Source organism: Suricata suricatta, chromosome 7 (assembly GCF_006229205.1).
Source record: "Suricata suricatta isolate VVHF042 chromosome 7, meerkat_22Aug2017_6uvM2_HiC, whole genome shotgun sequence".
Classification (NCBI taxonomy): domain Eukaryota; kingdom Metazoa; phylum Chordata; class Mammalia; order Carnivora; family Herpestidae; genus Suricata; species Suricata suricatta.
Window position 1 is genome coordinate 81,380,694 of NC_043706.1, and position 13,705 is coordinate 81,394,398.

Consider the following 13,705-nt stretch of genomic DNA (forward strand, 5'->3'; position numbering starts at 1 on the left):
TCCCCATCTTGGTTCCCACTTTTACTTAGTTGCGTTTGCATACACCTTGAGCTTATGCAACTGTGGTAAGATATTGGCTAATATTCTTTTTTGTTTTGTTGTGTTGTGTTATGTTGGATTGTGTTGTGTTGTGTTTTTTCCTGAGTCATGTTCTAAATGAAAGAATCTGTTACTAGGGCTTTAATTGGTTTCTGAACCACTTCTTTCCACTTTTGGATATGATGTCATTCTGGTACATCAGGGTTTTTTTTATCCCCACTCAAAAAATGTATCTTTTTATTCTCTTCCTATTTAGAGTCTAAAATTGGTTGGCTTTTCAACATTGCAAAACCATGATTTTTTTCAATCACTCTAAAACCTTACAATCTTGCTTGCACACCAATAGACTCTTGTTGAGCCCTTCTCTTTCTCATCCAAGAGAGGCCAGTGCAAACACATACCCAGTAATAATGTTGTTTTGTGCCTTCTTTTCCTTGTTTTACAGTTTTATTTTGTACATTATCTTCTTGCAAGTACTTCGGATGACGCTTTACCATTTTTACCATTGCATAATGTTGATCGCCATCTTTCAAGCCTACTAACCAGTGTCTCTGATGTCTATTCTTTGGCCTCTAAGCCAATAAATACAGTTCTTTTTTTTTATTATTTTTTAAGAAATATTTTTATTCTGTAATGAATGCCAAAAAGGGGATGAAAGACACTTATATTTATTTTTCATATAAAAGAGCTAAAGAGGAGCTTACAGGGGAAAAAGTAAAAGTCTCATAAGTGAGGAACGAGGAAGGAAAATTTGAATGGGAAAAATAGGCTCTGCAGAGTAGATTGGAGTAAAATTTAACCCAAACCTATGAAGAATATAAGAAAAAAATGCTAAGAAGTTAGGTATTGCTTCACAGTTAATGTGTTTTGAGTGATAGACGTAAAGAATGCATTTTTTATATTAAAAAGTTGATAGTCAAACTTTGTCATAGATGTAAAATATTGAACATTGGACCATAGTTTCAAAATAATTTTATATATAAACCACAGCCATTCTATTTTCAACTTTAAAATTCATTATCATAATTTATGGATATAATAACACTGGCATAATTCTAATACAAAGGTGGCTTATTTTGATTCATTGTAATATGATTAGATGGGTATAAAATATAACATGTAGATTTTTGAAATGACGTTCCCTTTGTTACAGGGTGTCTAGAGATTTCAGTGTCTTTTTTATGTCAAAGATAGTTTTGAAGTTCAAATGGGAATAAGCCAAGAAATAAAACTCAATTATTACATTTTTCTTTTTGTCACACAAAAGTCAGTACAAGAGCTACAGATGTGGTACTCTGTTCCATTCACACCTATTATTTTGATTCATAGTCACATTATTTTTTTTCTACTTTTCTTCAAAGCTGAAATGCAGATGGATGGTCCAGAATGAGAGAGGAAAGACCAGCTAAAAGTTAACATATGTTTCAAGTTTCTGATGCTTGGATTTAAAATTTGTAGGAGTTACAGGTCAATTAGATTGAGGTATATATATTACATATCTGTTTCTGAACTTTGAATTTTTACCTTTATGATTTTTACTTTGGGGCATGTAAAGCACAAGAATAATGGAAACTAAAATTTGGGTCTGCATTTTATAGACTATTCTTAATATATTATATATTGCATATACACTTAGTTGAAAGATCTTAATACTAAGAGTTAAAAGATTATGATAATTTTCCTGCTTCTGACACCAACTATAGCTAGAATTCTACCAACTTACTTACTTTTCTGGTACTAATTTTCATATTTTAATCTAAAACTTCTGATTTTATTAATTTCCATTCTACTCTAAAATTATATTGTAAAATTTGTATGTTATTAGTTACAGATAAAATTTATTTTGTTTTATAATATCTGAATTCTAGGAAATATGTGCTCATTATAATAATATTTTTCCAGTTAGTAAAGGGGATATTTGAACTTGTGTGTCCACTCAAGCACACATTTCCTTGGCTGAGCCAATCAACATCTCTAAGTGTTGTTTTCCCAAATTTTTCTATCAGTAAATAGGAATAGTAGTATTATGCATATAACCTTGCAGACAAAAAAATAAAATATGCACTCAAATTGTAAGGCAAAAATGATGTATTTCTCTTTTTAAAATATATTTGAAGTAGGGTGACTGTTCAATATTATTTTTCCCAAGTTTAGTGTAAATGGAATCATATTTTAAATACAGCAAGCACACTTGGAGAATGAACATGACATTTATAAGGTCATAGGAGAGTTGTTTTATGTATTCTCTATGCGTATTGAGCTAACTAGGATAGCTGGGCTTTTTAAAATTTTTTTAACATTTACTTATTTTTGAGAGAGAGAGAGACAGATCATGAGCAGGGTAGGGGCAGAGAGAGACGGACACACAGAATCGGAAGCAAGCTCCAGGCTCTGAGCTAGCTGTCAGCACAGAACTTGATGCGGGGCTTGAACCTATAAACTATGAGATCATGACCTGAGGCTAAGTTGACCCTCAACTGACTGAGCCACCCAGGTGCCCCCAGGATAGCTGTTTTAAACACCAAGGGAAATTATTAAAAAATGATTACCCTGAAATGCTTACTCTAGTTTGTGTTTTGAGGATATTGAGATAAAACAATGGAAAGAGATGTTTGAAAAAAACAACTCTTCATAAGCAATTTTGCTTGTCCTAATTATTTATATTAATACCCAGAAAATATTAAAAATATTAAAGAGCACAATACATTTTGACAAGTTTTATAAAATAAAGAGTGAATGGACATTTTAAGAATACTGGGTGCCTAACAAATTATCATCCTGAAAGTAGAAAGGTATGTAGATGAATACATACATATGCATAGATGGATATGTATATGTATGGCTAAGTTTTCAAACACAAAAACATATGTTCTTATTGGGTTTTTTTTTGTACATGGGGTCTATATGGTTTCTGTAAAATGGAGAAAATATTTAAGAGTTTTATCTCTAAGATGTTTGGAAGTTTATTCTAAGTTCTATGATTTTAAAAAGAGTATTGAAAACAGGAGAATTATCTTTCAGAACATTCTATTTCTCACAAATATTAAAGGTATTTTAAGTTTTATACATTTTTTAATGCAAGCATTTTTTCCTTCTTTTGTTGACAAGCATGAATTTTACACGGAAACATGACCCCACTTGAACAAAGCTTATAAACTCTTTCCTATACTCATTAAACCCTAAAGAACTCTAATCACCATTTTGTGAATTTGAAGTCCTTTTCTGGTTAATGTCTTTACAATTATTGTTTTGCCCGTATGTCATTTTAGAATAGTAGATAATTCACATTCTGACTCTTGTTTTCAGTAGGATGTGTGTTACAGATAAAGTGAAACAAGGTAAGATCTTTATTTGCCTCTTAACTTTATATGGTACATATATTTCATTTGTCATCACGTCTGGGAAATTCGATTAAGATTCAATTCAGAAAAGAAGTCAGACTTCTCTTCAAGTTAAATCAGTGAGAATTGCTGTAATCAAATTTTACCCTATTCTTTAAACAATTATGATTTTATAAAACATTTCTGCAAAGAACACAGTACACTGATGGATGTTTGAGGACAACTTTATATAAAGTACTAGGTTTAAGTCAAAAATGATTTTTCACTTAGGGAATGTTTGAAAGCTTGGCATATAAAAATAAATGCATGAGAATCTAAATTCAATGTTATCATTTTATTTAACCTTTAGGTTTGTAAACCTTTGCAAATATAGATAATGATGATTCTTAATTTGGAAAATAAATATATATGTATCACACCAAAACTTTTTAAATTATGTAAAAATTATAACTATAAGGTATAGTTTAAACTTTGAGAACTAAAATTGCAGAGGTATTTTAAATTGACACATCTTTCTACTATGTTTAACTGTACCTACAATAAAGCAAGATACCTTCATTTTTACTGCCAATTAAAAGTATATTGTTTTTCTTGCTCTATTTTATTTTATTCGGAATGAGTGGCCTTTCAAGTGTTTCATATATATTTTCCTAAATGGGCTGTATATTAGTTAATAAGAAGTAGATACACTTTTGCACTGTACGATTACAGAAGGAATGTTCAAAGAGGTATATTATCCACTATCATCCCTATAGGAAAACAGTACAGTGGCAACAAATAAGAAATTGATTATATTATGGCAAAATGATTGGTTTGCAGTGAAGACAAAGTCAAAGCATATAAAATGGCTCTTGAGTGTTGGAGTTTAAGCAAGGTACATTTCATTTTTTACCAAGGAGTCTCTAGTCTAATCTTTCTGAAAGTCTTTCTGCGTGAGTTGAGATAATGACACTCATGCTTCTTGGCTCATCCTCCCATAAATCCTTCTGTCGAACTTAGAATATTGATTGTCTCCAAACATTTGCCAATAATTTGGTAACCACCTTTTTTTCAACAAATATTGCTAGAGTGCCCAATTATCAGCTGTTAAATATCTGAACAATATCCTTTGTCTGGCCAGCTGCTACAATGCCCAGTTGCCGGGCTTATTTCATCTCAAATACGTAGGAGGACTGCCAATAGCATCATATCTCAGCGCACTTCAACCAGTCCTGATACCATCCTTTCAGTGGCCAGCTGTTGCATTTATAGTTAAACTGTTGCCAAACTAAAGGCCGCAAAAAACAATGCATGGTCTTTTTGGGGGGAACTTTTATCTTGCCCACGCTTCATCATCAGTGTCATATTGCTCTGAGCTATCGCCAGCATCCTACAGATCTCCAGAAAGCTTTTGGAACTTATTTTGTATTCATCATAGCTGGCAAATAATTGAAGCAATCCGCCTGCTTTAGGGCTCGTCTGTCAACTTTGATCTGGTTGCGGCATGAGTGACACTTGCTTTTTGTTGTAAATTTGGATACTGGCTTTTCAGGCAAAGTGAGCAATGTGTGCTTTATGATAGATCTCTGTAGGTCCTTTTGCTCTTGCAAAATAAAACTAAGTGTTATTCATAACTGCATTTCTAGTTTATGAACACTTACTTTTAAATTGAAAAGAAATTGAATCCTGCTTACAAAATAAATAATGGTTAAGTGTATAAAAACATTTGTTATGTAAAATGTATGAAAGAATAAATTATATATATCCCTGACATAAAATAACAACTTTAAATATTAAGTGTTATTTCTAGTCTTTTATTCTGGAAGTTACAAATGGATATGTGTGTGAATTTAAATCTTTTTAGTTGCTATCTCTTACTTCAAATGAAGATTTGGGATGTTACCATTTTGGCAAATTGGTATATTTTTATGAGAAATATATAATAATTGGGAAATTAGCAACAACATTTAAAATAAAAAACAAAACTAATAAATAATTATTAATATTTTTGTGACATGTAGTTCCATGTTTTTCTAGTTATGTATTTTTATATATATTTATTATAGTTTTTAAAATTGAGATAACTCTATACATATTTGTTTTTCTTAATATGTGATGGTAACAAATGCATAATATAAATAAGAAAAATTAACCATTTTCCCTTCTCTTTAATAAGATACTTCGTGGAAAACATATTAACGTTTACTGCCACCTTTCCACAGTATTTCTGTTTTTTATGAAAGTATAGATAAATGTTATTCAGTAATTTTTATTTATAAAGACCATATTGTACACATTATTTTCATTTTATTTTTTATTTAAAACATGCATTGTTTTGTTCAGTTTTTTAAATCATATATGATATAAAACAATATATCCCTATATGAGTAATACATTTGGAAACCTAATTTTAATGGAATATAAAGTTTTTTCTTCATAGATGATCTTTCTTTGATTCTTAAACTGTTATTTGAAGTTAAGAGTATTTATAAATTTTATCTTATAAACACACTGGCAATAAGCAATATGATGCAAAGTGAGAAGAGTGGATATTGATTGTTTATTAAGATAGGCTTCTAGAATTGAAAGTAATGTAAAAGAGTATAACGTTTTAAAAAATCTTGATTCATATGGTCTCTTGCTTAACAGAAGGAAAATTTATACTTCAACAGTTTTAAATATAATATGCCCATTTTAATATAGATTCGGATGTAATTTTATATTATATTAATTTTCTTTCAGAAATAATCATTATTTTATAACTTTATTTAAAATGCCTACGTAGTTTTTACAATATTTTATGGTTACGTGCAAGTAGTCAGAAAAAATACTTGAGAAAATTATTACTAATTGCATTTATAAATGCATATGTAATTTATGTATATAATTTTAAATAGAGATGTAAACGTGATCACAGACATTATGCAAATATATATACATATGTGTATCTAATTTGCTGCTTTTTGTAAAAGTGGAGTTGTACTTTCTAAAACCTATTTTATTATTAAATAGAGAGCAGTGATCAACAAAACAATTAATTCAATCAATAAAATGGTATTAGGAAGATTCATTGAATTTTTAATATATTTATATGCTTCTTGATGAACAAAATTAATTGCTAGTAGATTAAATATTTAAGTAAAAATAGCCAAAATTTGAAAATAATTTAAAGCAAATAATTTTATCACTTTGGCAGAAAATTATATTTTCTTAAACAAAATATAAAATGTAAAAAAACCAAGTTAATCCATTCATCAGGTGATGGACATTTAGGCTCTTTCCATGATTTGGCTCTTGTTGACATTGCTGCTATGAACATTGGGGTACATGTGCCCCTATGTGTCAGTACTTATGTATCCCTTGGATAAATCCCTAGCAGTGCTGTTGCTGGGTCCTAGGGGAGTTCTACTGGTAGTTTCCTGAGGAACCTCCATACTGTTTTCCAGAGCAGCTGCACCAGTTTACATTCCCACCAACAGTGTAGGAGGGTGCCTGTTTCTCCACATCCTTGCCAGCATCTGTAGTCTCTTGATTTGTTCATTTTAGCCACTCTGACTGGCATGAGGTGGTATCTCAGTGTGGTTTTGATTTGTATTTCCCTGATGATGAGTGATGCTGAGTATCGTTTCAAGAAGATGTGGTATATATATACAATGGAGTATTACATGGTAATGAGAAAGAATGAAATCTGGCCATTTGTTGCAAAGTGGATGGAACTTTATGGTGTCATGCTAAGTGAAATAAGTCAGGTGGAGAAGGACAGTACCATACATTTGCACTCATATGTATAATAGGAGAAACCTAACGGAAGGCCATGGGGAGGGGAAAGGGGAAAGAGAGTTGGAGAGGGAGAGGGATGCAAAACATGAGAGACTATTCAATACTGATAACGAACCTAGGGTTGAAGCGGGGAGGGGGAGTGGAGGTGGTGGTAATGGAGGAGGGCACTTGTGGGGAAGAGCACTAGGTGGAAACCAATTTGACAATAAACTATTAAAAAAAACAAGTTAGTAAAGGGAAGTAATGGTATATGCAGCTATAGAAAAATGTAAAATTTAGACATGATTACAAACCCTACTTTAAAACATAAAACAAATGAGTTGTTGGAATGCTTATGGAAAATGCATAGTTGTTTATTGCTATGGGAGTACAATTTATTATAACCAGTCTGATGTACAATTTGACAGTATCTAATACAATTTGTAAGGCACTTACTCTAAGGCCTGCTTAGGAGTGATACTAATTCTAAGAACTCTACTTTGAGCATCTGTTTTAGAAAAGCAGTCATATGTATGCCTATGTAGCTATATAAAGAATGACTAGCATTTTGTATGACCAAGTGGTAGAAATCAGTACAATGAAAATAACATGAATCATAAGACGAAAAATTATTTTTTCCTTTGTCATGAAGAGGGACACCTCCATCTTTATGTGGATCTAACCAAGGAGAGATGGATATGAGCATTATCTATTGTATGTGTACAATTAAGGGACATGTTATTTAATTTAATAATGCTTATTTATCCTTTTTATGAATTTCTTCTACAATCTCACTGCAATTTATCTGTTTCACTTCACTGAGGAAGAGCAATTTAAGTAGTAGCAGACATTATCTGTGTGAAAAACAATAAATGTGTCTTGCCTGTGAACCTTTAAAAAAAATAAGTGAATGTCTTTTAGGGCAGTTGCATTATACAGAATTTACAACCTACTTTCCTCTACACTTTAGAGAAGAAAGGGAAATTATAGCACTTTGTGGCTGGTGTTTCCCCATGTTAATGGGATAAATACTGATTTCCACAACTTCATAAAGTGGGATTCTCAAATATTATACTATAAAAGTTTGCCCATTTACTTTGTTCATTTTGCACAAAAAGTTATATGTCCATTCACATATTTTCATGTTTTGTTATTCCCTAAGTGTAATAATAATGTCTCAAGTCTTATCCCAAGGGTTAAGAAATATTTTTTTCTGTTAATTTTAAATATTCTAAGAGACTGGTTTTGTGAAAAACATATGGAAACACTTATAGAATTTATTACCTCTGTACATTGATACTCAGCTTTCTATGATTCTTATTTGTAGTCTCATTGTATGCATATTATATTTTTTCTGTTTATTCTTTAGTTGTACTTTTTAGAAGTGTGATCTCTCCATGCATTTAAGAAAATGAAATTAATTATTATTAATTTGTTTAAATTTGTTCTTTTTTAACTTATTGTTAAAGACCTTGGCATGTGTATTTACTACAGCCTTGGTTTATAAGCATAATTTTTTCCAGAAACATGCTTGTATTCCAAAGCACTTGTATATCAAAGCAGATTTCCCCATAAGAAATAATGTCAACTCAGGTGATTCATTCCACAACCCAAAAATATCATATAAAAATGATAACACTGTAACATAATACAAAATACTAAAGAAAATACAAAATATAAAGAAAAATAAATAAATTAACCTGCACTTACCTTTGAAAACCTTCGTGGCTGGTATGAGGAAGAGAGAGGGAGAGTTATTGTATAGGATGACTTCCACTATCACTAATGGATGTTGACTACAATATGAATAAACTCTTGTCATATTCCATATTTAATGTAACTGACAATAAGGTGGCAGAGGAAAGGGTCTATATCTGTAGGCAGCCTGACCTAGAATGAGGCAAAGCATTCCTAAGCTTACCCTTGTATGGAAAAGCAAAGGAATGTCCTTAGGTGCTTTGAAGTGACCAAAAAATACACTAGTGTCAGTTGTGGGCATCTTCCAACATTCTGAAAAATCATAGATTTCTGCCCAACACCATTGCCTGAAACTGACATCTGAGCATGAGAGATGATCACCCATAATCCTGCAGCAAGAGAGAGAGAACCATTGGCTCAGTTGTGATCATGTGACATCTGTTGTCATGTATGATTCATATTGCAAGACATCACTAGTTTATCAAGTTAAAATGTATTAGAGATGTTTGCTTGTCTTGCAAAACACTCGCAGAACAAGTTGCTCCCAACCCAAGGATTTACTGTATTTCTTTGGTGTGTGGATGATTATATGAAAACTTTCTCAGTATTGTAAGAACCTTGATGGATTTCCTCTCCAGGCAGCATTTTGGAGGCAATAAAACTTAAGTCAGTTATTGAGTGTGATGTCATGAAGTTAAAAAATACTATTAACCTCAAAGAAATGTAGTAGATATTGATAGAATAGTTTTTGAAAGACATTTTTATATGTTTTGTGTAAATAAAAAATATTCTTATTTCTGAAATGAAGTGTTATTTGTAAGATGTAATTTGAGTATTCTATGACCAGATGTATAAGAGGATTTATAATACTACCTTACATTAATATAAAGATTTAAAATTTACCAAGTGCTTTTATATATAATATTTTGTTTTTATAGCTTTACTCTATTTTGTTATTCAGTGGTTGTTCTTTGAACAAACATTTGAAAAAACACAGAAACCCTAATAAATAATGTCTTAGTATGCATTTCCCAGATAAAACCACTGGCACTTTTATATTTTTGTATTTTTAAGACATTTACCTAATTATTTCAAATTGAATGCCTTAAAATATACTTCTTGAAAATATTTTATTACATTAAGAAATATTTACAAACAAATGTAATAAAACTAATTGTAGACTGAGATCTTACAACCATCACTGAAATAATAAAAAAAAGAAAAAAAGTGAGGCACGATTGAAGAAGAAGAAGAGAGAGGGACAGAGACCGTGAGAAAGAGAGGACTAGAGAAGGAGAGAGAGGAAGGGAGGGGGCAGGAGAAGAGGGAAGAAAGGGAAGGAGGAAGAGAAAGAGAAAGGGAGGGAGGAGTAAGAGGGAATGAAGGAAGGGAGGGAGGGAGGAAGGAAGGAAGGAAGGAAGGAAGGAAGGAAGGAAGGAAGGAAATAATTTTTTAAAGCTGCCAGGAATTTACAACACTATTTAGAAAAGGTGTCTTCTATAACATAACTGATTTAATATGGAGCATTTGGAATTAGACACTGTTCTAAAGCTGCTGAAGGCATTAGCAACTCCTTTTTGAGTTTATAACACAGAATATGAATGATTGTCTGAGCTCACTCCTCGAAGCACCAAGTTATAATGCTCTATAGGCATTTGGCATATTCTTATTGACTTACAGACCATGGAAATAATGACAGAAAGAAAGAGATTTGAATATGTTTATTGTGGTTCTCCACAGTGGTCTGATAACTTGACTATCAAGCAGGGCTTTGGGGCCTGTTAGTGGCAAAGCTGTGGAAAAAAACCAAGTCACTTTATTTTAAGCTACCGGAAAGTTTAATAGTGTTGGACTACTAGTGCGTTAACTCATCTCTACCACAGATTTTCAGTCTACTAAACAAGAAGAAGATGGTGTGGATTCATGTAAGATCAAAATAATAAATCCAAGTGATTCTTTTCTATTTTTCAGTGGCTCTTGCGAGGTCTTTTGCACAGAAAAGAATTCCTAAGAAGCTGCACGCCAAATGAGGTTGTTAATAAAAAAGTGAGTTTTATGGTCAGCTAAAATTGAATATTAAGTAATTTTGTCTTTAAATACCAATGACAAATATTCCATGTTAGCATGGCAATGCTAATAATATAAACAGCAACTTTAATAGCTCTCATATTTATGGATTCATCTAAAGGATATTGTACAAAATGCCCTATATACATTTTCTCATATATTCCATACAACTATATGATATAGCTTTAATCATTATCTTCCTCCAGATTGTAAAACTCAGCCATAAAAAGATTAAGTGCCTTAAAGAACAGATCCAGTAAGCACTAGATCTGGGATTTCAACCCAGAGAATTTAATGCTGTTCTCTGAAATACTAGTTTCCAAATCTCCTTCATTTAAATTAAATGCACCAGAGATTAATGTAGAGATATTACATTGAACATTATCATGAGGAAGGGTTACATTGTAGAAATGTCCCTTGTGATTTTCCTTTCCCTGGGTTCTAATTCATCTCTTTCCTCTTCCACAACTTTAATTTTTTTTCCTAAATGATGGTTATTCTCCTACTTCTCAAACACAGAAATATTTTACTCTACCACCTTTAGGTTAACTGGATAACTGAGACAATGGAGTAAAAACGTTTATATTATATGATGCAAGTTTCAATTCAAATAAAAAATAAAATAGTCCCAAAGAGATTAATATCTTAAAAATAGGCTCAAAGAATGGACATGATGTCATATGTTCTTTTTTTTTCCTGGCATTTGTAGGCAATCCAATAAGTAACACCATATTAGCTGTTCAAACTAAGATCCTATGGAAATATAGGGGAGACAGAGAGACAGTGATAGGTGTATTAATTTTATTACTGAGTGGTAATGAAACAATCTGCTTAGATTTCTGATGGTTATAATGGCTTGTTCCTACTTCACTCAAGAATAAGGATCTTTTATTCACATAGGCATTGGCAAAGTTAAAACCTGCAGACCTTGTACCCAGCATAGAGGAGGGCCTGCTCCATTCAGCTCAGGACTTGGCTCTGTTCACGTGGGAGTCAGAAGACAGGAGATACCGAGAGGGAGAGAAAGGTGAGGGACTGAGCAGTAACTTTGCAGTCTCTCTTTGAAAAGCCCAATCGTATCGTTTGCTGTTCTCTTCAGAGAATATGGAGTTAGTGTATGTGCTTGTGTGTGTGTGTGTGTAATTTGGCAGAGGATTCTTCAGGGTAGGAAAAAAGGCTAGTAGTGGTATTCTCATATGAAATGACATGAAATGAAGAGAATTGGGGCACCTGGGCGGCTCAGTTGGTTAAGCATCCGACTTAGGCTCAGGTCATGATCTTGCAGTTGGTGGGTTTGAACTTCGCATCAGTTCTGTGCTGACAGCTCAGAGCCTGGAGCCTGTTTCAGATTCTGTGTCTCCCTCTCTCTCTGCCACTCTCCCACTCGTGCTCTGTCTTTCTCTGTCTCAAAACTAAATAAAGTATAAAAAATTTAAAAAAAGAAATGAAAGAATTAAATTCTATTTCCCTGTCATTAATTTCTTCTACTATAGAAAATATAATCATACAAAATACTCATAATATTTAAAACATACACAAAAAGAAAATAAATATTTTTGTGATGTTTTATTTCTATACCTCTTATTTTTACTGAAAAAATATTTTTTTGTATATCAACCTAGCTTTTCTCTTATTTTTAAATGTCAAATAATTATGTGTGTACTATTTTTCATATTGTCTTGTCTCTTTCCCTTTCTGAATCTCTCTCACACAACACACACACACACAGGTCGTAACAATCTCTTTGTGATATTGTATCTTACTCTCTGGTACTTTCATTATTGCTGCATTCATATTTACTTAAACCCCTTTGCAAGGACATTTGATTTCTTTCCACTCCCACTCTCACCACTTGGAACTGTCCATCTTAAATTCTAAACTTGTAGCAGGGTATCACCTTATGGTTAATTTGCTTTTAATAGGTATTTTCACCATTTGGATAATCTTCTCATGTAGTACTTGTTCAACTCTTGTGCTTATTTTATTTTGCCTTGTCTTTAATTTCTCTCTGAATTATATTTCTTTATATAATTCCAGTGTGAACTTTGTATCTTAGATATTTTCTCTGATCCCATAGCTTTCCTCCACTACATTACAGTGTCATTTAATTGGTAACTTAAAAAAGTTTTAATGTTGGGTGCCTGGGTGGCTCAGTCGGTTAAACATCTAACACTTGATTTAGGTCATGATCTCATAGTTCGTGAGTTTGAGCTCCACAAGGTTCTGTGCTGTTAGAGTCTGCTCTAACAGAGATTCTCCCCCTCTCTCTCTTTCTCTCTCTATCTGTTCCTCCCATGATCATGCTCTCTCTCTCTCCAAAAAATTTGCCAAAAAATAGATATATGTTTATTTTAGTGTTGATGTGTCTGCATGTGATTCCATTTTGAGGTAATGACAGTACAGTTTTAAAAGTCAAACAATAGGCTGAAGATGGTGAAACAGAGTTCAGGGCCACACTATTAGTCTTCCTCCTTCCAGACGTCTTATTATTTAAGATAAACATTCATATTCTAGGGGCATCCGGGTGGCTCAGTCAATTAAGCGCCTGACTTCAGCTCAGGTCATGATCTCACATTTGTGTGTTTGAGCCCCGCGTCGGGCTCTGTGCTGACTACTCAGAGCCTGGAGCCTGCTTTGGATTCTGTGTCTCCCTCTCTCTCTGCCCCTCCCCCTCTCATGCTTCTCTCTCTGTATCAGAAATAAATAAAACAAACAAAAAATCTTTAAAAAAACATTCATATTCTATAAGCTACATTTATTTGAAATTTTTGTAATTTACATCCAAGATCATCTTGTCAAGTAGATTATTGTGTGGTTTTGAG

The 13,705-nt window shown here is 32.5% G+C and overlaps 1 long non-coding RNA gene across 3 annotated transcripts in view; it reads left to right on the forward strand.

Annotated features, from left to right (window-relative positions):
* LOC115297005 overlaps positions 1-13,705 on the forward strand; it is a 288,338-nt gene that overhangs the window by 189,495 nt on the left and 85,138 nt on the right. For all 3 annotated transcript variants that reach the window (XR_003911204.1, XR_003911202.1, XR_003911203.1), the window contains 2 exons: positions 3,346-3,377; positions 10,788-10,862. This is a non-coding gene — a long non-coding RNA (uncharacterized LOC115297005). The remainder of the gene's footprint in view (positions 1-3,345; positions 3,378-10,787; positions 10,863-13,705) is intronic.